Source organism: Electrophorus electricus, unplaced genomic scaffold (genome assembly GCF_041902795.1).
Source record: "Electrophorus electricus isolate QZ-2024a unplaced genomic scaffold, ASM4190279v1 Scaffold116, whole genome shotgun sequence".
NCBI lineage: Eukaryota > Metazoa > Chordata > Actinopteri > Gymnotiformes > Gymnotidae > Electrophorus > Electrophorus electricus.
The window spans coordinates 95,001-105,000 of NW_027658398.1; the positions used below are offsets into that span (position 1 = coordinate 95,001).

The following is a 10,000-nucleotide window of genomic DNA, read 5'->3' on the forward strand; positions in this document are numbered from 1 at the left end:
ATATAAAGGGTCAAACTTCTTGAAGTGTGCCCAGGCCCAGAGCTACTTTGCTGGGCATGACTGTGTTTGACCTCTTGGGTCTGGAAGTCTGGTGGTAGTAGTAGTAGTATGATTTAAAGGCACAAAGTGATTGAAGTGTGCCCAGGCCCAGAGCTACTTTGCTGGGCATGAATGTGTTTGAACTCTTGGGCCTGGAAGTCTGGTAGTAGTAGTATGATTTAAAGGCACAAAGTGATTGAAGTGTGCCCAGGCCCAGAGCTACTTTGCTGGGCATGACTGTGTTTGACCTCTTGGGCCTGGAAGTCTGGTGGTAGTAGTAGTATGATTTAAAGGCACAAAGTGATTGAAGTGTGCCCAGGCCCAGAGCTACTTTGCTGGGCATGAATGTGTTTGAACTCTTGGGCCTGGAAGTCTGGTAGTAGTAGTAGTAGTAGTAGTAGTAGTAGTAGTAGTAGTAGTAGTAGTAGTATGATTTAAAGGTACAAAGTGAATGAAGTGTGCCCAGGCCCAGAGCTACTTTGCTGGGCATGACTGTGTTTGACGTCTTGGGCCTGGAAGTCTGGTAGTAGTAGTATGATTTAAAGGTACAAAGTGAATGAAGTGTGCCCAGGCCCAGAGCTACTTTGCTGGGCATGACTGTGTTTGACCTCTTGGCTCTGGAAGTCTATTTCTAGGCTTATATAAAGGGTCAAACTTCTTGAAGTGTGCCCAGGCCCAGAGCTACTTTGCTGGGCATGACTGTGTTTGACCTCTGGGGCCTGGAAGTCTGGTAGTAGTAGTATGATTTAAAGGCACAAAGTGATTGAAGTGTGCCCAGGCCCAGAGCTACTTTGCTGGGCATGAATGTGTTTGAACTCTTGGGCCTGGAAGTCTGGTAGTAGTAGTATGATTTAAAGGCACAAAGTGAATGAAGTGTGCCCAGGCCCAGAGCTACTTTGCTGGGCATGACTGTGTTTGACCTCTTGGCTCTGGAAGTCTATTTCTAGGCTTATATACAGGGTCAAACATCTTGAAGTGTGCCCAGGCCCAGAGCTACTTTGCTGGGCATGAATGTGTTTGAACTCTTGGGCCTGGAAGTCTGGTAGTAGTAGTATGATTTAAAGGCACAAAGTGATTGAAGTGTGCCCAGGCCCAGAGCTACTTTGCTGTGCATGACTGTGTTTGACCTCTTGGCTCTGGAAGTCTATTTCTAGGCTTATATAAAGGGTCAAACTTCTTGAAGTGTGCCCAGGCCCAGAGCTACTTTGCTGTGTATGACTGTGTGACCTCTTGGCCCTGGAATTCTGGTGGTAGTAGTAGTATGATTTAAAGGCACAAAGTGAATGAAGTGTGCCCAGGCCCAGAGCTACTTTGCTGGGCATGACTGTGTTTGACCTCTTGGGCCTGGAAGTCTGGTAGTAGTAGTATGATTTAAAGGCACAAAGTGATTGAAGTGTGCCCAGGCCCAGAGCTACTTTGCTGGGCATGAATGTGTTTGAACTCTTGGGCCTGGAAGTCTGGTAGTAGTAGTATGATTTAAAGGTACAAAGTGAATGAAGTGAGCCCAGGCCCAGAGCTACTTTGCTGTGCATGACTGTGTTTGACCTCTTGGGCCTGGAAGTCTATTTCTAGGCTTATATAAATGGTCAAACTTCTTGAAGTGTGCCCAGGCCCAGAGCTACTTTGCTGTGCATGACTGTGTGACCTCTTGGCCCTGGAAGTCTGGTGGTAGTAGTAGTATGATTTAAAGGCACAAAGTGATTGAAGTGTGCCCAGGCCCAGAGCTACTTTGCTGGGCATGACTGTGTTTGACCTCTTGGGCCTGGAAGTCTGGTAGTAGTAGTAGTAGTAGTAGTAGTAGTATGATTTAAAGGTACAAAGTGAATGAAGTGTGCCCAGGCCCAGAGCTACTTTGCTGGGCATGACTGTGTTTGACCTCTTGGGCCTGGAAGTCTATTTCTAGGCTTATATAAAGGGTCAAACTTCTTGAAGTGTGCCCAGGCCCAGAGCTACTTTGCTGGGCATGACTGTGTTTGACCTCTGGGGCCTGGAAGTCTGGTAGTAGTAGTATGATTTAAAGGCACAAAGTGATTGAAGTGTGCCCAGGCCCAGAGCTACTTTGCTGGGCATGAATGTGTTTGAACTCTTGGGCCTGGAAGTCTATTTCTAGGCTTATATAAAGGGTCAAACTTCTTGAAGTGTGCCCAGGCCCAGAGCTACTTTGCTGGGCATGACTGTGTTTGACCTCTTGGGTCTGGAAGTCTGGTAGTAGTAGTAGTATGATTTAAAGGCACAAAGTGATTGAAGTGTGCCCAGGCCCAGAGCTACTTTGCTGGGCATGACTGTGTTTGACCTCTTGGCTCTGGAAGTCTATTTCTAGGCTTATATAAAGGGTCAAACATCTTGAAGTGTGCCCAGGCCCAGAGCTACTTTGCTGGGCATGAATGTGTTTGAACTCTTGGGCCTGGAAGTCTGGTGGTAGTAGTAGTATGATTTAAAGGCACAAAGTGATTGAAGTGTGCCCAGGCCCAGAGCTACTTTGCTGTGCATGACTGTGGTTGACCTCTTGGCCCTGGAAGTCTATTTCTAGGCTTATATAAAGGGTCAAACTTCTTGAAGTGTGCCCAGGCCCAGAGCTACTTTGCTGTGTATGACTGTGTGACCTCTTGGCCCTGGAATTCTGGTGGTAGTAGTAGTATGATTTAAAGGCACAAAGTGAATGAAGTGTGCCCAGGCCCAGAGCTACTTTGCTGGGCATGACTGTGTTTGACCTCTTGGGCCTGGAAGTCTGGTAGTAGTAGTATGATTTAAAGGCACAAAGTGATTGAAGTGTGCCCAGGCCCAGAGCTACTTTGCTGGGCATGAATGTGTTTGACCTCTTGGGCCTGGAAGTCTGGTGGTAGTAGTAGTATGATTTAAAGGTACAAAGTGAATGAAGTGTGCCCAGGCCCAGAGCTACTTTGCTGGGCATGACTGTGTTTGACCTCTTGGGCCTGGAAGTCTGGTGGTAGTAGTAGTATGATTTAAAGGTACAAAGTGAATGAAGTGTGCCCAGGCCCAGAGCCAGGCCTGGGCAGCAGGGGGCGCTCCTGGCCATGCCCAGCGAGTTTCGTGCGAATCGGACCTGGTCCGGAAGAGATACGAAGGGAAAACTCATTACTCGTCGGGGTGGCACATCCAGGCTCTCGACCCTCCCAAAGCGTCCGACCAGGGTGCACCCTGCCGGGCATGGTTAGCCGCCAGCCCCCTTCCTGGAGGTCTGGTTGGCACGGGGTTTTGATTTTTCGGTTTCATATCTCTGGGCTCCTTGGGAGCAGAAAGTCGGTTGAGGGCCCTTTGGAAAGAGCCGGGGCTGCCGTTTAACGCTGTCCAAGCGGCAGGCGAAGCGCACCCACCGTTTTTACGCTATGATTTTTTAAAACCGCCGGGGCGGCAAACACAGGGCCGGTCGGGTTTGAAGACGAATATCTCTTCGGCCCTTGGGAGGAGAGAAGCAGCGCGGGTCACCTTTGAACGCGCTCGCTGCCAGGAACGTCTGGCGTAAAAGTTTCGTGGGAATCGGACGTTCCTAGGCTGAGAAGCGAGCGCCCGCCCTCGGGCGGTCGGGGGCCCCTTTCTCATTCCCCGTCTGGGCTAAAAATACGAGGTCAGACCCGATGGACTCGGGAGACTGGAGAGTACCAGGGAGACCCTGGAAGCAGGCGACCCGACCCACGCTTCGCTGTCTCCTCGGCCCTCGGGAGTAGAAGCGCGGGGACGGTGGCGTGGGCAGCAGGGGGCGCTCCTGGCCATGCCCAGCGAGTTTCGTGCGAATCGGACCTGGTCCGGAAGAGATACGAAGGGAAAACTCATTACTCGTCGGGGTGGCACATCCAGGCTCTCGACCCTCCCAAAGCGTCCGACCAGGGTGCACCCTGCCGGGCATGGTTAGCCGCCAGCCCCCTTCCTGGAGGTCTGGTTGGCACGGGGTTTTGATTTTTCGGTTTCATATCTCTGGGCTCCTTGGGAGCAGAAAGTCGGTTGAGGGCCCTTTGGAAAGAGCCGGGGCTGCCGTTTAACGCTGTCCAAGCGGCAGGCGAAGCGCACCCACCGTTTTTACGCTATGATTTTTTAAAACCGCCGGGGCGGCAAACACAGGGCCGGTCGGGTTTGAAGACGAATATCTCTTCGGCCCTTGGGAGGAGAGAAGCAGCGCGGGTCACCTTTGAACGCGCTCGCTGCCAGGAACGTCTGGCGTAAAAGTTTCGTGGGAATCGGACGTTCCTAGGCTGAGAAGCGAGCGCCCGCCCTCGGGCGGTCGGGGGCCCCTTTCTCATTCCCCGTCTGGGCTAAAAATACGAGGTCGGACCCGATGGACTCGGGAGACTGGAGAGTACCAGGGAGACCCTGGAAGCAGGCGACCCGACCCACGCTTCGCTGTCTCCTCGGCCCTCGGGAGTAGAAGCGCGGGGACGGTGGCGTGGGCAGCAGGGGGCGCTCCTGGCCATGCCCAGCGAGTTTCGTGCGAATCGGACCTGGTCCGGAAGAGATACGAAGGGAAAACTCATTACTCGTCGGGGTGGCACATCCAGGCTCTCGACCCTCCCAAAGCGTCCGACCAGGGTGCACCCTGCCGGGCATGGTTAGCCGCCAGCCCCCTTCCTGGAGGTCTGGTTGGCACGGGGTTTTGATTTATCGGTTTCATATCTCTGGGCTCCTTGGGAGCAGAAAGTCGGTTGAGGGCCCTTTGGAAAGAGCCGGGGCTGCCGTTTAACGCTGTCCAAGCGGCAGGCGAAGCGCACCCACCGTTTTTACGCTATGATTTTTTAAAACCGCCGGGGCGGCAAACACAGGGCCGGTCGGGTTTGAAGACGAATATCTCTTCGGCCCTTGGGAGGAGAGAAGCAGCGCGGGTCACCTTTGAACGCGCTCGCTGCCAGGAACGTCTGGCGTAAAAGTTTCGTGGGAATCGGACGTTCCTAGGCTGAGAAGCGAGCGCCCGCCCTCGGGCGGTCGGGGGCCCCTTTCTCATTCCCCGTCTGGGCTAAAAATACGAGGTCGGACCCGATGGACTCGGGAGACTGGAGAGTACCAGGGAGACCCTGGAAGCAGGCGACCCGACCCACGCTTCGCTGTCTCCTCGGCCCTCGGGAGTAGAAGCGCGGGGACGGTGGCGTGGGCAGCAGGGGGCGCTCCTGGCCATGCCCAGCGAGTTTCGTGCGAATCGGACCTGGTCCGGAAGAGATACGAAGGGAAAACTCATTACTCGTCGGGGTGGCACATCCAGGCTCTCGACCCTCCCGAAGTGTCCGACCAGGGTGCACCCTGCTGGGCTAAGAGAACAGCCAGGTGAACCCTGGAGGTTCCGAACTCCAGACCCCTGGACCCGACGGCTCAGTCCGCCTCAGGTGCACTACAGAGGTCCTCGGGCTGTCCCTGAGTGCATTAAAACGGAAATCAGAATTACTCCCCCGGGTGGCACTTCCAGGCTCTCGACCCTCCCAAAGTGTCCGACCAGGGTGCACCCTGCTGGGCATGGTTAGCCGCCAGCCCCCTTCCTGGAGGTCTGGTTGGCACGGGGTTTTGCAAATAGGTCCCGTCGGGTATATGGGAGAGCAAAGAGAATCAATGGGGTCCAAGCACTAAATTCATCCAGTGGCGTTCTCTGGAAGCCCAAGGGGAGTCCGAGGGGTGTTCGGCCGGCAAGGGGAGCTCTCCCTCGGACACATGATCAAACGCCTGTCCCCTACCGGAAAGTGGTGTGCTCTGGATGCCCCCCCCCCCCATCCCCCGAGGGGGGTGCTTATCCCGCGAGGGGAGCCCTCCTCGGGTTAAGTGAACCATCATGCCGATTCCCCTATGGAAGTGGGCACATCCAGGCACACAGTCTGCTTTGCTCTCCCCGACCCGAGTGCGTCTGTTGGGCTGAGTGTACGCCCAGGCAACTGGATCCAATGGCTCAGTCCGCCGCAGCGTGCTTCGACGATGGGTCGTACAGCCATGCCACCAGGGTGGGCGTGTTTGTAAATGTACCAGTGGATTCTCGTCGGCCTGCCACATCCATGGTATCGACCCACCAGGCCTGTCCGACCAGGGGTTGACCCTGGACGGGCACGGTCTGTGGTTTGGCCCTTGTCCTAGATGAAATCGGGCACGGGGTTTTCTGGCCAGGTACCATCGGGTTACTGGGAGAGCGGCTTCGGTCTCCAGGTGAGACCAATGGTGAAGCAGCACGAGGCAATGGAGAGCATGCAAAGCGATGGGGAAGCCATGCACGGCAATGGCCACGAAAAAAAAAAAAAAATCACCACGGAAGGAACGTGAAGAACAAGGAGGAGTGTAGTGACACTGCCCAAAGCTGCCCGGTGTTGCAGGGGTCTATTGGTGTGTTGCTTCCTTGTTTGGTAGAGTGGAGTACCAGACCCGCCAGGGGTAGGCAAACCATTCCCCCTACGGTAAGTGAGGAGCCAGCCATTTGACGAGCGGGTGTCCACGTGTACGGGTGCGAGCGCTATCCCCCACACGGGGTTAGGCCACGGCCTTAGGTGGACGTCTGCCGACCAGCCCCGGCTGATCCAGAACTTCTGATGTGGAGAGCGGTTTTGACAGATCCTCCCTGGTTCTAGCGGGTCAAGCCTCTGATGGGGGGTGGGGGTTATTTGTAACCCATCCCAGAACTCTCTGGGGGAGACTCAGACGGCCAGTCTGTCTACTCAGTTGTCCTATACTGGTGTCTGTGGTTTGGGAGGAAGGGAGTGCCCTGCTTTGTTGGCCTCCTCTTCAAACCTACCTGGGCCCACGAATCACTCTTCTTGGTTACATCACGAAACGTAGGTTGAGCGAGGCTAGGGGGGAGGGAATTCGACGAGGTCTTTCCCTTGTCCCCCCACCAGCGGCCAACGAAAATCAAAACGGCGTGAAGAGAGGGAACGCCGAAAGCACCTGGAGTCGGCCGTCCGCACCTCCGGAGGAGGTGGACGGGGTACGGTGCGGGCATGACCGGATGGGACAGCTTTGCATCAAGGTGAGAGGTCGGCGTCCGAAGGCCAGAGGGCGGTGCGCGAGCACGTTTACACTGGCCGCGGAAGCTGTCCTGGGTAGCCCTGTATGGCGTCTGGACCTGACGGCGCACGCACTTACAACCCGCTGCTTCCTAGCCCCCGGAAGGGGAGGCGGATGTCACTCGTGGTTCATCCCAGACCACGGTGCAAACTACCTGGTTGATCCTGCCAGTAACATATGCTTGTCTCAAAGATTAAGCCATGCAGGTCTAAGTGCACACGGCCGGTACAGTGAAACTGCGAATGGCTCATTAAATCAGTTATGGTTCCTTTGATCGCTCCACACGTTACTCGGATAACTGTGGTAATTCTAGAGCTAATACATGCAAACGAGCGCTGACCCTTCGGGGGATGCGTGCATTTATCAGACCCAAAACCCATCCGGGGGGCTCGGGCCCCCCGGCCGCTTTGGTGACTCTAGATAACCTCGGGCCGATCGCGCGCCCTCCGCGGCGGCGACGTCTCATTCGAATGTCTGCCCTATCAACTTTCGATGGTACCATAGTCGGCTACCATGGTGACCACGGGTAACGGGGAATCAGGGTTCGATTCCGGAGAGGGAGCCTGAGAAACGGCTACCACATCCAAGGAAGGCAGCAGGCGCGCAAATTACCCATTCCCGACACGGGGAGGTAGTGACGAAAAATAACGATACAGGTCTCTTTCGAGGCCCTGTAATCGGAATGAGCGTATCCTAAACCCATGGGTGAGGACCCATTGGAGGGCAAGTCTGGTGCCAGCAGCCGCGGTAATTCCAGCTCCAATAGCGTATATTAAAGTTGCTGCAGTTAAAAAGCTCGTAGTTGGATGTCGGGAGTGGGCTGGCGGTCCGCCGCGAGGCGTGCCACCGCCTGTCTCAGACCCTGTCTCCCGGTGCCCCCCGGATGCCCTTGGCTGGGTGTCCGGACGGGGCTCGGAGCGTTTACTTTGAAAAAATTAGAGTGTTCAAAGCGGGCCCGCTTCTCGCCTGAATACCTGAGCTAGGAATAATGGAATAGGACTCCGGTTCTATTTTGTGGGTTTCCTGAACCAGGGCCATGATTAAGAGGGACGGCCGGGGGCATTCGTATTGCGCCGCTAGAGGTGAAATTCTTGGACCGGCGCAAGACGGACGAAAGCGAAAGCATTTGCCAAGAATGTTTTCATTAATCAAGAACGAAAGTCGGAGGTTCGAAGACGATCAGATACCGTCGTAGTTCCGACCGTAAACTATGCCGACCCGCGATCCGGCGGCGTTATTCCCATGACCCGCCGGGCAGCGTGAGGGAAACCACGAGTCTGTGGGTTCCGGGGGGAGTATGGTTGCAAAGCTGAAACTTAAAGGAATTGACGGAAGGGCACCACCAGGAGTGGAGCCTGCGGCTTAATTTGACTCAACACGGGAAACCTCACCCGGCCCGGACACGGAAAGGATTGACAGATTGATAGCTCTTTCTCGATTCTGTGGGTGGTGGTGCATGGCCGTTCTTAGTTGGTGGAGCGATTTGTCTGGTTAATTCCGATAACGAACGAGACTCCGGCATGCTAAATAGTTACGCGGCCCTCCGCGGTCGGCGTCAAACTTCTTAGAGGGACAAGTGGCGTTCAGCCACGCGAGATGGAGCAATAACAGGTCTGTGATGCCCTTAGATGTCCGGGGCTGCACGCGCGCCACAATGGTTGGATCAGCGTGTGCCTACCCTACACCGAGAGGTGCGGGTAATCCGCTGAACCCCATTCGTGATGGGGACTGGGGATTGCAATTATTCCCCATGAACGAGGAATTCCCAGTAAGCGCGGGTCATAAGCTCGCGTTGATTAAGTCCCTGCCCTTTGTACACACCGCCCGTCGCTACTACCGATCGGATGGTTTAGTGAGGTCCTCGGATCGGCCCCGCCGGGGCTCCTCGCGGGCCTTGGCGGAGCGCCGAGAAGTCGATCAAACTTGACTATCTAGAGGAAGTAAAAGTCGTAACAAGGTTTTCGTAGGTGAACCTGCGAAAGGATCATTAACGGGTAACGCTGTCCGGCGTGCCTCCTCTCCCGACCCCCTCGACTTCGCCGTCCCCCCGCGTCGGGGCCCAGGGTCGAAAGGGTCTTCGGGGTTGCTGTTACACGTGGTCGCTTGCAGGTCAGGCTGGACAGAAGGCATAAAGGAGGAGCCTAGTCCCTCCCACCCCTTCCTCGTCCTCCGCCTCTTCCTCCGCGTCGTCCTTCAGCACCCCCCCCCCGCAGGCCCCGGTATTCTCTGGGTTCCAGCGCGAGAGACGCGTCGTTCAAAAAACTCGGCGTCCCCGCTCGTCGGGCGAAGGCCGGTTTCCCCTCACCTTGCCGGCAGGAGAAGCGCCTGCGAGTCGAGCGGGTCGTACGGGTCCGTCCCGCGCCCTCCCTCTCGCTCGCACGGCCGCTGCCTCCGTCCACCGCGAGGGGTTTTCCTATTTTGTTGTCCTTGTCATTCATCCCCGTCCCCTTGCTCGCTGACGAGCGGACTTTCCGGGGGGGGTTGCGAGCGCTGCTCCTCGTGGGGCAGGCCATGGCCCTTCCTGTGTTCGTCCGCCCACCGGCGTCCTGGGGCGTGGTGGTGGTGGGTGGCGCAGCCGGTTCCCCTGCTTCTCTCTCTCAGAAAGGAGTCTCAGGGGGACCCCCGGCAGGTACCTAGGGCTTGGCCCACGCTACGTGAGTTCCACCCCTTTCGAGGGGTCGGACGGGGCGGGCGCGGAGGGCCGCGGTTCAAAGACTGACTCGTCTGCCACGTGGGGCGTGTGGGCAAAGCGCAACCCCGCGCCCGTTTCAACACTCGCAGACGGGGGCGCCTGACCGGTTGGTGAAACCTTTTAAACCTGTCTTTGTAGTCGTGGTGAAAGACCTAAACTGAGCCTGAAATAAAAGAGTACAACTCTTAGCGGTGGATCACTTGGCTCGTGCGTCGATGAAGAACGCAGCCAGCTGCGAGAACTAATGTGAATTGCAGGACACATTGATCATCGACATTTCGAACGCAC

At 56.0% G+C, this 10,000-nt stretch overlaps 2 non-coding genes across 2 annotated transcripts in view; both read left to right on the forward strand.

The window, feature by feature from the left end:
- Positions 1 to 7,171: 7,171 nt before the first annotated feature.
- LOC145654059 (18S ribosomal RNA) lies at positions 7,172 to 9,010 on the forward strand. Its single transcript, XR_014120290.1, has one exon. It is a non-coding gene; the product is annotated as an 18S ribosomal RNA (ribosomal RNA).
- Positions 9,011 to 9,892: 882 nt separating this feature from the next.
- Positions 9,893 to 10,000, forward strand: part of LOC145654050 (5.8S ribosomal RNA) — a 154-nt gene continuing 46 nt past the window's right edge. Inside the window, exon 1 of the ribosomal RNA XR_014120281.1 lies at positions 9,893 to 10,000. This exon is cut by the window's right edge and continues 46 nt beyond it. This is a non-coding gene — a ribosomal RNA (5.8S ribosomal RNA).